The following is a 17,830-nucleotide window of genomic DNA, read 5'->3' as shown; positions in this document are numbered from 1 at the left end:
CATCGGGTAAGTCCTTAATTGAATTCTCGCCCCCACGGTCGCTCCCCATTCTTCGCCCTCTTTGCATTTCCAGCGATAAGTGCGGGAAACGCAGTGAGCATTCTGTCGATCCGCGGTCCTTGAAATTAGGATGACAATACGCAGTTCCGTAAATGAGTCTCGTGAATTTTATACTTTATAATCGAAAGAGAACACCCCTTCTTGCAAAACTCATTATTCCCCGCGAAAGCGCATTTCTGCGACTGATAATGTGTTAAATGGATCTCCATTGATAGAAAATCGGAAGTGCGTTCTTTCATGAAAAACAGTTTTCCCCAGATAATCGCAATATATTCGTCTTTCTTCCGAAGAACATCTACTTTCCGTAGGATATACATTGCGACGCTCGGATGAGCGTTTGCGTTTATATAACGCACGTAAAAGTGCATCGGGCGCGTTTCGCGGGCGATTTTACTGCGTACGATGTGCGAGAGAACGCGCGGAAAGTCATTTACGAACCGCTCTTACGAGCGAAGAAAAACGCGCACGAAGATGTAGATGTTTCCTTGCGAAGCGAAAGGAAATAGCGACAGAGGGATGAAGCGGAATAACAACCGCAGAAATTGTCTTCGACGAAGAGAAGAAGGAGGAACAGGAAGTATTAGCTATGTGAAGCCAAAGCCGAGAAAGAGAGAGAGCACACTCTCTTTGTGAAGCTGAATTTTTTCCCACGTATTCTCCTCCCCACCCGCGGAAATTCCATTCCGTGGAGCAACAGTCGTTTCGCGCTGCGCGAAAGTCGAGTTACTTTAATTCCCGTCGGATTATCTCGACTCTCGTTCGCCGGACTCTCTTATCGCGCGGCTGTTCTCGAGATCATAGAACTAGACACGACGGCGGGCGGCGGCGGCAGTTGCGTTTAATCCGACATGAAATTTCCACGTAAGTTGCGTTCCGGCGCTCCGAGTGATTTTTAATCTCCTCTCTTATCTTTCCTTCTCTCGCACCTCAAAAAGAGCAAAAAGAACGGAGCGCGGGCGCCCCGCGAAATCCATTCTTGAATCTTAATCGAGATATAATTGTACCGCTTCGGGGCCGTATTTCCCGGTTGAGAAGCTCCCCTATCCTCTCTCCGTTTCGTTCTTCACTTCCGACTCGCCTTTGCCCCGTTTCCTTCTTCTGGACTTGTGATTCGTGCAAAAGCGAATTTAGATCTTCCGCAAGCCCGCAGGCGATTGAACCTATCTTAAAAGTACGCAAAACAAGTTATAATTAATCCGATTATTATTGCATTGATCCGGGAAAATGGATCGAGTTCTTTATTCCTATCTGGCGATCTAATATGCTGACCGAAAATAAGTATCCAAATCCTTACATTTCAATTATTTACGCGATACTAAATTCATTTTAAATAAAATGTTCTTATCCTTGTATATAAGTACTTCAGTTCATCACCAAAGTATAGCTCGAAAATACATATTTTCCATAAGTTCGTAAGCTACATGATATGGTCTTGTTAAAAACAAATTTTTATCCTACAGAAATTTCAGTTGTTTGATTGCGCTTATTTAAAATGTTTTCAAAATATAGTTTTGCCTATATGAATTTTAACTGGCCGATAGAAAAGTTTTAAGTAACATTGCTTAACTTTATCTTTATATTGCAAAACTGTTTCGGTTCTCTGGTTATTGCTTGTTTATCGCGAAAATAACTTGGCTGAGATGGCACAAAGCGAGTATTTTATTTTATATTCAAGCAGACTTACAAGCTCTGAATTACTACCCGGAATACATCTACCACTTTTCTCGATATCCAACCTCTGTACGAACAAATCCGCGTCCTTTACGAGATTTTAACGTATGTCTTTCAGAATTTATTTGGATCGTTAATAGAGACGGGAATATTTTACGAGAAATTTTACTTTAACTACATTTATTTATATCTTATCCCACGCCTCGCAATCGCTTATTAATCTGAAAACCGAGTCGAGGTTGGACGCCGTAGTCGTTATTTATCACGGACAATTCGCTCGCATTTTCGAGACGCGAATTAATTTGCATGCGCCGCGCGCGCGCCGCGACTATTCGTTCGCTTTTCTCATCTCGAACCTCCGAGTTGCTGCGCCGCAGTTCCGTTTTCGCGTTGAAGTCGCGGGGCGCGTATTTGCGATACTCGTCGTGCTTATAGGATTGGTAATTTAGCAACGTAATTTTCTTCCCGTCTCCGTTTGCGCACGGTGCGAAAACTCCCGACCGCCGGAGTCGCGAAATGCGAGCGCGTACTCGCGGGAAACGACGAAGAAATTCGCGCGGCATATATTTCCGCTCGCAGAAACGCACACGCACACACGAACGATCGTCCCAACAAACGATGGTGCCGCCGTTCTGAATTTCGCTTTAACCTCGGCGACGACGAAAGTTTGGATTAAGTCGGCGGTATAATGCGACGAGCGCGGGCAATTGGACAAGTTTGGATTTGAATTATAGCCACCGTGAGATTGCGAAAACCATCTCGCGTTCCCGCCCCTTCTCTCTCCCGGTGTTAGCCATCTGGCCGCCTCCGGCTAAAGGTGCAGGTAAAAGATGGATATTCTAGGATGTTAAAAAATATGAATGTACGCAAGTTTCCGAAGTCCAAAGACATTTAGTCAGAGAGAACACCAGCGCGGTTTAGATACTGTGCGATTACCGGATGCATGGATCTGCAATTTGGAAAATACTGTTTCTGTGTTAATTTTAAAATTGACGTGCTAATTTAATTCGAGTGCCTTTAAATTTAATAAAAACGGATTGCAGGATGGCATCAAGGAACAATAATTACGCAAGTTCCTGAGTATTGTCGTTTAAAATTGCAAATGTCGGACATAAAGCCGCGAAAAGCCTTTCTCCGATTCCGATACAAGATTCCCCGTCAGAAAGGAAAGAAAAAGGAGGAGGAGGTGGTGGAGAAGGGTAAGACTGAATCGCTAAGGAGATGACGGGCAAAGAAGCGAACGGTCAAGCCTTTTTGCGCCGAGCGAAGTCTCTTTATTACGCTAGGGAATCCGCTTTGTTTTCGCCGACGCCTCGAGAGTCGCGAAAAAGAGAATCGCGGAGTAAAAAAGGAAGAAAAGAAAGAAAGGAGGAGAGAAACGAAAAGAAACGCGGGAGGAATGCCACTCGCGCTCTCGCAGTCTCGGCGGAACTTCGCGCGTCTTGATGGGAATTGGAGAAACTGAAAAATGAGCAGAAAACGGGACGGCAAAAAACAGCGGAAAAGGCAACTCACGCTATCATGTCGATGTGTTCGATAGGATACAGAAAAGGATTTGTTTCCCGCTACTTTAAGGGATGTTTTCGTGCACGGACATTAAAGAGATGCAACTGTTACATCCCGAACGTTAGAACGAAAAATCGATGTCGAATGTTCACTCTAGTTGAATCGAAAAATAAAACAGCGCCTCAGAAAAAAACATTATTTGCAACGTCAATCATAATTTGTATGTAAACTATTTTTAGGTGATCAATAATTTCATCGTTTATCCTACATCTTCGACACGCCACATCTCAATAATAAGCGCGTCAATGTTCGCGAATACGCATCCGTGAAACGCGAGGTCGCGCGATGAGAGATGGGGAATTTTCATCACGCGCGACATCGCATTAACGCGCGCTCGTATCGGAACTTCCGGTTACCCGAAACACGTCTCGTCCTCATAGGAATCGCCCGTTATCCGCGGACTCTTCCTCTGTCCCGGTCGTAAAAGTACTTCCTCTACAGTCGGAAGAGAAGGAAGAGAAGGTGGGGACGGACGGACGACCTGCCGGACCGGGGACACTAATCGCGATGGGCTTAACGAGTGATAAAGCCCGGGCTCGTGTGTCCATCGGGTAAACGTTGCTGGTTCCCGCCCGTCGTAAACTCGGTTTAAGTGGAATCGCCACGACGAGGAAGTCCGCAACGTTTCGCCAGCCACAGGGACGAATCGACGCGGAATTATTCGCCAGTTTCCACTAAAAACTATTCGTTCTGCACCATTTTCGCTTCTGCACAATGAGAAAAGCTTTTAATTGCGATAAATATTAGGTGATCGGAAAAAAATTAGCAAGAGCGACGAAGCACAAGTGTAATCTGACAGTCCGCGACAGCAACGTAGAAAAATGATTAAATTTTATTGTTATTTTTTATTTCTTATTTAGTTGATTACTTTATTCAATTCTTGTTATCCCCTTGTATAGCTAATAAAAATCGCCCATTACTTTTGAATTCTGATTCTAGTAATAATTTTATATCGCCGATAAGAAATACACAGTTTTTAAAGTTATATAAATGACTGTAGACTCAAAATGTCGTATATATAAGATAAAATAACATAGCAAGAAAGAGTTATATTCTTCTTTATCGTATTTCACGTGTTGGTTGCACGACTAGATCGTTCTTGATACAGCCCTGTTCGGCTACGGTATACGGTATATAAATGCAGAAATAGCTGGCATGAAATTCGCAGTGAATTACGCGGTATAGCGAATATACGGGAAATTTCAGCAATTTCGTCCGTACGAACATTAATCCGAGTAGACGTGAATTAGCAGAACCTTAACACGGTATACTGGGTGTTCCGGAAAATATTGAATCCGCAGTTAGTTAAATAACGTGATGATGAAGTAAAGTTCTTCGTTTTAGTTATTATTTTATGATTTCGAAAAAATAAATTATAAAATAGTCCAAAAAAATGTATTATGCTAAAAAATATCAGACGATAAAATAGCTTTCATTCATAATAAATGAATATTTTATAGAAATTTGCAAAATAATTTATAAAAATATATGAAATATAATTTTTAAGGAAAACTTTTCCTCGGAGCGCAAAGGAATGCAAGCGCATCTCTGCGCATCGGCTTGTGTCTCCACCTCGTGCCGAGTCGCTACACTTTCGTTCCATCTGCCTCAGCCACTAGTTCTCTCAATTTTTTAATCAGTCGTTGCGCTTGTCTCTCTCTCTCTCTCTCTCTCTCTCTCTCTCTCTCTCTCTCTCTCTCTCTCTCTCTCTCTCTCTCTCTCTCTCTCTCTCTCTCTCTCTCTCGATATCATACTGTGCATCAAAATACATATTCTCAAAATATCCCCGAAATATTAGTATGATTTTTCTGCTCCAAAAATAAAAAAAACACAATTAAATAGAATTGTATATGCCATAACAATTTTGTTTTTTTTTTACGCAATGTTTTCAAGCTTATAACGACAGCAAGTAAAATAACCCATTTTTAGCGATTTTAGTTTATACGGAATTATAAATATTAGCTTTTCGATGAGTTTGCATCTAGCTTTGGCAATTTTTTTTCAGGTGGTTATTTTTGGGAATAATAAAAGTTGAAAGCTCAATATACGTAAATATACGCTCTCAGCAGTTTTTTTTATGTATGAATTTTTCCTGATCATTTATGTCCTGATAACTGAACATTATTTCTCGCTTGCATCACGGCTGCTCTCACACGATGTTGAAATAGATATAAACTTGCTAACTATACTTACAATCAGTTGTACAGTTTATAGCTAAAGTCGTTCATGTTATTCTGCGACTCGGAAGTAGAAGTAGAATAGCGTTGCGTGTGTTTATTGTAAATTTTTCTATCATCAGATCAGAGGATAAGATTGATTGTTTAGCTTTTCGGATCGATGAATTATCTTTGTGATTATTGACAGGAATGTGATGTATTTTTGGAATCGTTACTTGGAACATGATTGCAACTTAGAATTTCCGAAAAACTGTGTGAGAAACAAAATTTTCAAAGTTACGTTTCTTATCGACATTTACAGTAACTGCAAAATCGATTTTTTAGATTTAGATATTTTACGATATATATAGATGTATTAGAACCGTGAAAGGTAACATAATCGACGAATATCTCGTCCGGAAAAAATCCGTTTAGCGTTTTTAGTTTAAAGGCGCCCCATTCGACATACTTCTACCACGCGCGCCGTTTCTTCGAGGATTTTCCCGCGGAATAACGACCGAGCGATATGCGGGAACGACGTTGTTTTCAATCCGCTCGTTGGCCGTCAGGAGCTATCAGGATGATTCCGGCGTCGTTGGCTAAATCGCTTTTGGCACCGAGCGTCGAGCGCACAAAGAGGATAGTAATTTTCTACACGAGAACGCGCGCACTCTATCTCTACGAGGACACCGGCTCGATATCACGTTCGGGGAAGACTGAAATAAAGTAAGCGCCGCGAATAAGAAAGCCGCAGGACATACTCGCATTTTCGCCCATGGGCACCCCCCCATAACTGTCCCTAATAACTGTCAGCCGCAGTCGCACTTATAAACTCCCGGATCCGGGATTCCTCCGGCAGCGACGAGATTAATCCCGAGCTCACCCCCCCCCCCCCGTCCGGCCAAGTACGTTTGCGTCGTAACTCTCTTTAATCCAAGAATAGAGTTTGTGGCGCGAGAAAGGTGCGCCATTTCTTTCTATATCGCTAAAAAAGAAATCTGGACTCGACGAGATGCGAACTCGGCTAACTAACTTCCGTTCCTTCGTCGCGTGACGTTATTAATTCTTATCTCAGGAACTGGATTGTGCGATTACTTTCTTTTTCCGAGAAAGAAAGAACGTAACGAAAATCGTATCACCAGTGTAACGTTCTGTTACTTAGACGCGCAAAATTAATTTTCCGTGTCTATCTTTTCGCGAAGCTTACGATTACTTCCATCGAATTCTCACCACCCGCTTCGCTACTCCATTTTTCTCTCTGCTTTTCTACTTTTTTTTTTTACTCGTCGGATCATACCGGCATTCTCTATATACGCTTCTCCCTTTTTCTTCCTAGTGTCTGGCGCGGTATTGGATCCGGACGTAGAGCTATCATGTTACGTTTACCGCGAAAAAATTCCGGTCTCGCCGATTCGATCAACCTGCCGCGAGGACGGTGCGCCACACGAAACGCCAAAAAGATCATTACGGAATCCTGCGAGAATCGTGTGTCGTTCACAGGAGTAAAAATAGAAATCATCCAGGCGAAGAGCAAACAAGCAAATACTACAAACATTACGAATTGCAATGTGTTTAGAAATCGATGAAATAATACAATCTTGATATTACAAATATATAATTTGTTGATTGAGATTATCCAGCTCCTTTAATTCTTCAATAAATTATCTTTTAGAGATTTTTGAAAAAATTGTTAAAATTTATGATCATTTATATATATATAAGTAATGTTTTTAATTTCATCTTGGTTACAACTATAGAATTAATCTAAAGCACAATAGTTCTGTAAAAATATTACTTGATCTTGTGCATCTCAAGAAATTCATGCATTTTAATTCGATAATATAATATATGCTTATTGTAAGGCGTTATAGAGAAGAGAAATTTCTGTCGCCAGAATATACTCAGGAAAATAACAAGTACGCGGCACTTGATTCGATGGAAGTTGTAACGTCCGTGGAGATTTTCGCAGATTTCGAGCGCGTAGCGTATGATACTTGTATTGAGAAACTCGTGTCGAGACGTAAAATTCAATCGGGATGCACTCGTGGAAATAACAAGAAGTTGCGATGTGACTTGATCGAGGATGTAACGCGTGTAGCGATCTTTGCGGTTTCCCATACATATATTATAAAACACTGAATTTTTCGACGAAAAAAGTTTTCAAAATAGTTAAAAAAAAAAAATAAACTGTAATGTTGATCAGACAGAGAACGTATTTTTAAAGTATCTCCTTTCGGAGTAGAGAATTGAAGCGAAACTAATTCACAAGGAAGATTCCTGTCACTCGATGTGCTTGGGAAAACAAGAAGCGGTTGCAGCACAAGTCGAGCGTAACGTAAGATTTTCACCGTTTTCGGAAACGCTTAGGTGACACTACGCCTGTACTCGTCGACGAGGAAAAATTTTCGTCGCCCAGACGCACTCAAGGAAATAACAAGAAGTCGCGATTGGAATCGATCGAAGGTGGAAGGCGGCGCGAGAACGCTCCGCGAGGTCGACGAGAAAAAGTTCTGTGGCGAAAAATGCATCTCGTGGAATTAGCGGGAGAAAACAGAATCGGACCTTGTGTAGGAGACGCCTAACGTGCATGATGTAACACGCGGCAAAAACGACGATTTCTCGGTGAAATCGTAACGTGTACTCCATGTGAATTTACGCTAAGGTTCCCGCGACTTTATTGAATTTTCCGGAACGGCGAGACATCCCCGATTCTGAATTCCGCCCGACCGTCGAGATTTTCCTGCGGCGCAAGATGCCCCAGGACGCGCGCGGTCGATGAAAAGTGCAAGTACATGCGAAAGTCGCGACCACGATGCGTTAAAACCTCGGTTCGCCGATATTCCCGGCACCTCGAGCGGCAGTAAAATTTTATCGCCTGCCTTGGCTCTCCCTCGGGGAAGCGTGCCTTCCCGAAACAGTGAGCTAGGAAACTGTGATTTTTATCGAGTCCGCAGTGTCAATCGAACTGATAACACGAAATTATATATTTTTTCCTTATGCATTTATTTTTATTACTATTGTTATGAAATAATATCTGATCAATTTGCTGTTTAAATTAATTAACTCATCGTAATACGATAAAAAATAAGCGGCTAATGTATCATTGCAATGTAAATGAATCTGCATTCACGTGTATTATATTATACATATTATTATTAGTTGATACAAAATTGGAAACTTTGAAATGAAATTCATACTTATTGTTTTCATTCACGTTAATTCTTTTCTTGTAACATGTCACTCTAATGTTTTACATTTTCTGAATTCTGGAGACATATTTTCGATCTAAATTATTAAGATTATCGACAAAAAAAGCTCGTTACTTCACCGGGAGGATCTCGCAGCGCGAAATGTCGCAAATCCGCGATCGATCGCGCGATAATCCACGCGGAACGGGTCACTCATCCGCGCGAGGTGAGGCCCCTTGCGATGGAAATCGTCGCTCGTCGAGATGCTTTTAGGAGCGGATTCGAGGTAATCCTCTTTGCGCCGGGTTGCGCGAAAAAGGAAGACAGCAACGATGGTGGAGGGAAGATCCGTTCCGAAAAAAAAAAAACAAAAAAAAACGGAGTGCGTTCTTTACGCTCCGAAATTCGCCACGTGACGCACGCGTAATTCGCACTCCGAAGTAGGAAAGGATATTTTTAATTCTTTTTTTCCTTTATTAAAAAAAAGGTTCTTTTTTCCCAAAACCGCATGCCCTCAACAAAAACGAAACCGCATGCAATTACGAGCGTCCCTTTCCAGATACCTTTATCCCGAGAATCGCAGCTACTGCCTTTCAAAAGTTTCAGTTCGCATTTTGTTTAAACGGATTGGGCGGCACTGTAACGTTAAACACGTAATCCCTTTAATCCTCATTATCATTCGAACTAAAGTTAAACACTCTTGTTACACCGCTGTTAAAAATTCATACCTTTTAAATAATGTAATAAGTTTTTCGTGCATCAACCTGGAGTTTTCATATTTTATACGTTTTCAAAATTATCAGACACTTTCACGGTTTTCCTGGTATTATTCACATTTAGTACCAAAGACATCTGATATTCTTTTATTTTTTTTTAGTTTGCCGAGTCATATTCTCGGGTGAACTACCTGTTCTATTTTCTTCCACACTATTTGTTTGCTATTTATCGACGAGCTGATCATTATCAAAGTCAGATAAAGTCGTTTCACGTATCTTTCGAGATAAGGCAAGGGCTTATCCATCTTTGTTTTCCCTAAGTTTCCGAACAATGACGATGACGACGATGACGTGGTAAACGTGCGCAGCTTACCTTAGAAATCCGGCTGCGACTGCGGTGACGAAGTTGTCGATTCGCTACGAGCGCATCTCTACCGCGGACGATTTTCCGTGCGCTCGATTTCAGTCGCGCGACACTTTTTCGCGAGCGACGTGACAGAGAACCCTCTGCCCTCGCTACCACACGAACAACTCGCTGATAACACTAACCACACAAATCGCAGAAGAAAATCGCACGACACTCTTCACTCGGCGATATTCCATTCGTCGATCCTCGCGCGTGAAATCTCTGCCGATGGTCTCCCCGAAGTCAATGATGCAGCTGATGATGAAGCTCCGCGGACGATACAGCGAGACGTGTAAAGCCGCATGCGGTAGTCATATGCAGCTCCGAAGAAGGTAATTTCGCCCCGTTTGCAGTGTCGCGAGATACTCTTCAAATCGACACAAAGGGTCGTCTAGTCGCCTCCCTTCGTCGTCACGAAGGGCAGTCGCCAACTCCGCGTCTGCTGAGGTCAGTAAACCCCGACCGGCGGCAAAGTGTCGGGCACTTTCTCGCTTGCCTCGGAAAGACGGGGAAAAACTCGCGACGGAACTCTCGCACGGCGAACGCACTCGAGAGACGATGCACTCGCGACGAGCTCGACCGTTTTCTTTTATCCTGAGAAGACGCGCGTTATTGCGATATCGTCGAAGGCACCGAACGTGGTTTTCACTCGCGAATTTTCGCACGGATCTTGTAAACCACCTTGCAGCGTATTGTTGTTTCTCTCCGCTTGCTCCGGGAGAATTTGGAAGATCTGTCCGGAGGTGTGGATGATCTCGAACGAGTTTGCTCACAACCGAGTCGATTCCTCACGTCCGCGTCGAAATTGGCGAAATTCGCCGGATTGTCGGGAGCGGGCGGAAAAAGGGATTCTTCCTTTTGCCCTAGTGAGACGTGGAAAATCCAGTCGAGACGAGTAACCAGGTCGAGTTTCCAGCTTCCACCTCGGGATATCATCAAGCGCGTCGAACACAACGCGAGTTTCTCGCCGGGAAGGTTCACTCACGATCACGAATTTTCGCACTCGACCGGCGGCGCACGAGACTCCTCTTCGGTTATTTCTCGCCCGCGTACCACCGCACTATTTCCTCTTTCACTCAATTTTCACGCTCACTTCGGCGACGTGTCGAACCTCAGCACTTTTCGTTTCCTTTTCGCTGCACAAAATATTCTCCCTCTAATGCGAGGCGAGGAAACGAAAATTCTGCCAAGTTCTCACTCACTAGATTTAACACGAGGAATATTAAAGACGCTGCTTATTTATTCCACTGCGTTACTCCGATCGACGATGATGTTGCAAAAATCCGTCGAGGATGCTCCAAAACTTCACTCGCGATTCAATCCGATTTTCGTGGCGCGCAACGCTCTAAATCGCTCTAGATTCTCGAGTTTATCGTTGCCTACCGTCGCGAGCACTCTCTCTCTCTCTCCCCTTCTACCTCTCTCATCGTCAGAACGACCGTCGCTTCATGGCCGCGCGCGGCACACTGTTGCTCCATACGATCGTCCGCCGCTTCGAGCTCGGTCGCTCGTCGCTCGCTCCCACCAAGACCGCCACGATTTACCCTACCCTACAAGACCACCCCACCATGTGCCACTGCGTTGGCGACCCCCTCTCCGCGATCCCTTTTCTGAGTCGCCCGACTCTCCCTCTTTCTTCGGGTACGTGTGGACTCTTTTCACGAGGGTGCCGGACACACAAAACCCACGGGAGGAGGAGCGAATAGAATACAGGGTGCGGGGAACAGGCGACGCGACGTTTCGTCCTCTCGACGCACATGTACACGAGAAGAAGAAGGGACGAGGGGATGGAGAGCTCGAATTTGTAAGCTGCTCCGATTCGTCCTCTCGGGTTTCGGGTTCTGGGTAGGCCCGTTGTTATCCCGATGATTCCTTGATTGTTGGATTTGGCTTATATGAAAATATTTACTTGTTTTTATCGTCTCCAGTAGGCAGTAGAATTTTTGTTTAGGAGTTTAAGCGATAATAAATACTAATGTAACTACTTTTATTATATAAATATAGAAATCCATTTCTTTTCGAACGTGATGTAGTTATGAAGACGATTAAGTGTCACAAAATTCTGCAAATTTACGTCACACTAAGTTTGTGCATTTGTTTTTCTCTTACTAATTTATACAAAATTAAAAGAATCGAATTATATAAGAATTTCATATTAGAGTATCACGTAAGCTTGACTGTTTTTTGTGGATACTCAAAGCGATATACTTGGGTTGGGATTAACTTTCCGCGTATCGTGTTTCGTGGTCGATCCAGTTTGGTGTCCTTCAAGCCAGATGCATTATTCGAAGGATCATTCTACCTGCCTGCACAGTGGTGCCCTCTCAATCGTGACAGGATTCTGTTATGTACAGAAGGGTTTCGTATAGACACGCGAATAACAACATCTTAAAGGTTCATTATTAAATATAAAATCTATAACTTACTATGAATAAAAAAAAATACGGAAGATGATCGAAAGATGATATGATCGCATAATCTTCCCGTTATAGCAACGTTATTTTGTCGTAATATTTGTTACCAATTATTTAATGAAAAGCAATTAAAGTGATAAAAAAAAATATGGCCTATTCTCTCGTCCTATTTTCTCCCTATCTGCAATAAGAACACGAGACATTGTTTGAAAACATAAATTCGTTGTGCAACGTCTGAATTATCGCTCGCATTCAGAGACGCGAATTTGCAACGGTCCCAGAATGCGCCTCCGCGTGCTGTCTTTCCGTCGTCGTGCTGTCTTAGAGAGCGTAAGGGAACGCGCGAGTTTACATCTTGCCGACGGTAGTCTCGCGCCGACGGGTTTGCACAATGAAGCGGAGCCACCGGTAAGAACGACAGAGCATTTCGTCGCAGGATTCTGTAAATAAGAGACGGTGCGCAAGAGCTGCAATGACGACGACGACAGTGACAACGTTGTCGTCAGAACGGCGTTTTACATTAGACGCAAGTATCAGACGAATGCTAGTTCAAACAAGGGAACTCGCGTCGTCGCGGGAAAACGCACTAATCCCGCGACACAGCGATTCGTGTCGTTCCCCGCGCGTCTCCCGCGAGAATCTCCTCCCGGTCGACGAATCCGGGAACGATCGATCGTCAAAAGACGACTCCCACGGGGAGCCTAATCGACTGGCCGCGTTTGACGCCACCTCGCCTAATCTTCTACGTTCTAGAAAAGTTTTTCCGCGTCGTCCGTGCTGATTCCTCCACGAGAGACCGTAAAAGAACCTACTACCTGCTAAGTGATATCGATTGCGCCACGTTGCACTTTCGAGCTCGCGATGCATAACGGATCACGTAACCGATAATGATCGCCTTGCGCCTTGCTACGCGTTGTAATTACCCTGCAAAACGTGGGTGATTTAAAATGCACCCATAGAAAATTGTTTGGTGCAGTATTGAATGGTGAATTTGTAATCTTGGAAAAACATAACGGGCTGTTATTGTAATTACTGGATTTCATTTCTTTCTCTTTTCTGCTTCTAATTAATTCATTTTTATGATACTAATTCGCAGAAATAAAATCTATTAAAATAAATGTCTTTCTCTATACATGTTGGAGATAAAAAGAGACCAATTCAACGACTTTAAAGATTAGATATTCTACTTCCCAGAATTCGTCTATCTCGTTTCGTGTATTTTTATAGGATAAAACGTTTTATTGCACCATTATAAATAAGTATAATATCCATTCTATTCATTTTAATCATCGATTTATCGAGATTTGCGTCTCTCGGAGTCTCACAATGATCGCGCGGAGTTAGGCGACGTAACGGAGTTCGTCATACGATGTGCGCTCTTCTTATCTGAAGACCGCTTATCAGGCCGGCACCTCAGGCGCAGGAAGTCGGATTAGATGGACGAGGTAACGGAACGTCCGTCTTCTTATCGACGCGGCGGAAATCCGTGGATCTCCGCGGCGGAACTCGCGGGACCATAATTCGACGTATGTGGGTCATTTGGCTCTCGCGAGACAAGGAGGAGAACGTAGGTGAAAAGAAAGAACGAACGAAGGGGATATGCTCTGGACGGCGGATATGCAGCACGTGGACGGATATCCCCGGCGCGGGCGCGCTCGGGAGACCAGAAACGTGCCCGAGCCTTCGACGCGTCCGTAATATTACAGGATCCTCGCCGGCAGGACGTGTCAGAGCAGAAACGTGTCAGAATGACCATTACTCTTGGGAAGAATAAAGAATTGTGGAAGAAGAATTTTATCCCCGCGCCATATGATACGATTTTTCATAGTTTTTATTTTTTCGATTTCGCGCGATCGTTCTCCCACCTTCTCTCTCGCGCGCGCGCGAAAAGCAATTCTCGCTTCGGAGCTGCGAGACGTTTGCGAAACGAGTCGCGAACAAACATTCGAAGGGAATTTATTTTATTGCTCGTATCGCGGGTACGCTTGCGCAATTTGAGAATAATATACAGAGCGGAAGGAAAAATCGCCTCAAATCTTTCGTTTAATTTCTGCGAACATGAATTGCAAACGCGATTCCAGCTAAATGCAGCAATAAGATAATTCATCGACAAGGAAAACGAGATTACGTTACAACGAGATTCGTTATTATAATAATACTGTATACTGTATACTGTATAATAATACTGTATACAGACACGCGTGACACATTCTAAATCGAAGCGCAGAGTCATGCAAAACAAAATTTACGTAATAGCGGGGTACGAGGTACTTTTTGAAGACGATGCCCGTCCCTCAACGCATAATCCACCTTTGCAACGTATTTAACGTGCAAAAACAAATACGCTCACATATGAGGACCCCTAGGAGCTTCGTTCTATACGCGATGAGTATCCCGTCTACAATGCATGCCATTTCCATAATTATTAGCTCTTCTACGCACGACCTACTTTCTCTGCATAATGCCACACAGTTTCGGTGTTATCTTATTCTCTTTTAGGGACTCTTAAAAAAAATGCATATATGACTTTATAAAAAAAATGATTTATATGTATGTGTCTTATTTATAACTATTCACGTCAATATATTAATATTGTAATTCTCGCTAATATTTAGTCATTTGGAAACGTCTCCCCAGACTATCATGATCTTTTCGTTATTCTATCCGAGAACTACCGTGCGCACGTTTTCACCCCCCGGAAACCGAACGAATGGCCGTACCACGTCGCGACGAAGGGAACGGTAAAAACGAACGAACGAACCACCGAACGAACGGGGGTTACCGGCTGTGTTATACAATCGTAACGACGCGGTGGATGGAATTAATTAAACGCTGCCGCTCCTCGTCCCCTCAGACCCTGCCGTTTCCCATCGCCACCACCGCCGCCGCCACCGCCGTCGTCGTTGCTATATTTACTCGGTGGGCTTTGAGGATCGAATTGCAGGCGCCCCATGAGTGAGTGAATGAGAGAGAGAAAGAGAAAGATAGGAGGAGGAGGGAGGGAGAGAGAAAGAGAATGAGTTTCGTTGTTTGTTCCCCTCCTCCGCACCATACGACCGACCGTACCCCGTCTTCCACCGCTGTTGTCCCCTCTGCTCGTCCCTCATTGCTCCCGGCGTCAACCCCTTCCCAATCCGCGGCTGGTATTGCGAAACTATCGGCGGATATCCGCAAATACCGCGGACGAGTATTTGGAGGACGAGTGTTTTGCGGGGTGGAGGGTTGGGGAGAGGGAGGAGGATATAGGATGGGGCCCGGCTACTCATCGCCTGCTGGCCGGCGGCATTGAAAACTTCGTCAAACGAGGCCGAAGACGGGTCTCGGGATGAGGGATTCTTGGAAAGGAGGGGAGGCGCGGAGACGAGGAGATGTATTTACCGAGCAGTTTGGGATCAAATCGCCCCTCGAAAGAGGACTAAGCCGCACATATAGAAAAGTGGACAATGGTGGACATAATGTCAAAGCCAGCCCGACCAAATAGAGCTGAGCTTTACGAACAAGTTGACGATTCATAGAAATAGTTACGTTGACATGCTAAGAAATTATATCACGTTGGTGGTTAGCATCGAATGCTAGATGCTAGATGCTAGATGCTTGGATAAAATCACAAGAAAAAAATAGATGTTTAATATTAAACAAGCAAACGATGGACAATTACGTGACTTTGACAGAATAAATGCGGTAGAAAAATACGAAGAAGAGAACATACGCAGATATGTTAAAGGATACAATATTATACGGTTATATTCGATGCATGTCAGATTTATTAAATGTTTAATGAATTCAATGGAATCGAATAAAGTGGGTGTATGATAGGCAGACAGCTACAGAGGGATGGATGGATGCACAGGAAAAGAGAAAGAGGACGCAGTCGGCTGCGAATATCGGCGCGTTAGCGCATCAGGTCGATATTCCCGGCCCGTTGTTCTCGAAGACATGCCTTCGGAGAACGTGTGGGTAACTTAGGAGCTTTGTTGGCACACGTGAAGTATCCTGCGAGCGTGCTAAGAATGCCGCAGGTCGGAAGTTATGCTCCGGTTTAATGGATCTGCTCTGGCTGGCAACGCGAAGAGCCCGATGAGAAATTTTCCCCAACTTTCGAACCCGCGGACGCCCTCCCCCTTTCCCCCGATCTCTGGCTAAATCGCGCTGAAAACTTCCGTTCTCCGACACTTGAAACCTGTAAAAAATCTATACTGCCTTACTCTTCCGTAGTCGCGGTCGCGAAAGTTTCCCACCACCGTTTACCCTCGCTGTTATATCGGTCGTACAAAATAAAATAAAACATTGTTGAAATATCGATCACGAGCAAATATTATTTGTCGTGCAAAATACGTGTTTCTAGTCTGAATATATCATTCTTTCGACAACCTAACGAACCGTTTCCGAATCGGAAGTTCCTTTATTTTCTTCCTACGCTCGATAAATGTACCGTCACCAAATCCATCGTTCCATACCTTGGACGTTATCGATATCTACGTGTAACGGGATAATCGCGCGATGAAATATTATCGCTCGATGCGTCCCTCCCGTCGTGTTTCGTTCGCCAGCCGACATGTTTTCCTCGCTAACGAGGAAATGTCGATGGAGATAAAAATTTCGTCATAGATATCGCACGACCGCAGGTGCGGTTGATGAAACGACGGGGTACCCGGGCGTTGTCGGTGATACCCGGCGTCCGCCGCGTCGGTGTCAACGGCGCGACCTCGGCCCAGCCGACTGCAAATATTACTACGTCGCGTCAGAGATCGCCGCCGCTGCCACTGCTCTCATCCGCGCGCGTGTTGGCGTTTCCCGAGGGATATTCCCGGGCATGTATGCCTGAAAAAGCTCCCATGATGTTTATGAAACTACTGGCCGCCGAACCGCGCCGCGGGCGAGAATCGACGGATTCGACGCCGACAATTCACTCGATCCCGTATGAACGGCGTGGAGACACGTCGGAATTAATTCGAGAGTAATCGATTCGAGAATTCGAAGGTCGTCACGGCTGAATTGTGGTTAGTTCGACGTTCATGCGTGTATGTTTTATCGACAATCAATCGAGAGTCCACGGAAATGCCCTATGGAAAACCTTTCTTCACTTTAGTGATAGGGAGATCTTAGATCTTAGATAGAATAATGAAGGGCGAGATCTGCGGAATTGAGGATGGATGTGATTTAAGAATCTATAAAAAAAAGGGGATCCGAATGCAGAGAGACCTGGAATTATGAAAGTAATATGAAAGGGAGAAATTTGAGATGACAAAACTGGATGACAATGAATATTTTAATGATAATGGATGTTAAAAACTTACGAAAATACAAATGAGAAACATGTGATTAGAAAAAATATATGTATATAAGCATTGGAAGGAGACGTACTATTAAATTACAATTAAGACATGCAAGTGGCTATGCTTTATTATTTGAGGTTCTTTTGTACGAAAACTCTGAGGCAGCACTAAAGCCACACACACACACATACATACACCAAACACTTCATTAAAATTGAAAGCGATAGTGCGATGGGTAAGTACGATAATTCAAGGGACTAGCGCCGGTCGTAAACGCTGGATAGAGAAGAATAATGTGGGATAATGGTAGTGCTGTTTAAAAACAAGATAATCCCTCTTTTTCCCTGAGGAGGAGAAGGTGCATCGGTGGCGCCTGA

General features: G+C 44.0%; 1 protein-coding gene across 4 annotated transcripts in view; it reads right to left on the bottom strand.

The window, feature by feature from the left end:
* Pxb (putative Hedgehog signaling attenuator pxb) overlaps nucleotides 1-17,830 on the bottom strand; it is a 326,305-nt gene that overhangs the window by 90,721 nt on the left and 217,754 nt on the right. For 2 of the 4 annotated variants that reach the window (XM_071706091.1, XM_071706094.1), the window contains exon 1: nucleotides 9,731-11,678. The exons of the other annotated variants lie outside the window; for them this stretch is intronic. The gene's annotated coding sequence lies outside the window, so the exon portion shown is untranslated. Of the gene's footprint in view, nucleotides 1-9,730; nucleotides 11,679-17,830 lie in introns of those variants that run through there. 4 annotated transcript variants of the gene reach the window in all.

The sequence above is a fragment of the Temnothorax nylanderi genome, unplaced genomic scaffold (genome assembly GCF_030848795.1).
Source record: "Temnothorax nylanderi isolate EJ_2023f unplaced genomic scaffold, tnyl_v1.0 TNYL_tig0049_pilon, whole genome shotgun sequence".
In the NCBI taxonomy this organism is placed as follows: domain Eukaryota; kingdom Metazoa; phylum Arthropoda; class Insecta; order Hymenoptera; family Formicidae; genus Temnothorax; species Temnothorax nylanderi.
The sequence above is the reverse complement of the archived record's forward strand: the minus strand, read 5'-3'. Positions and strand labels throughout refer to the sequence as shown.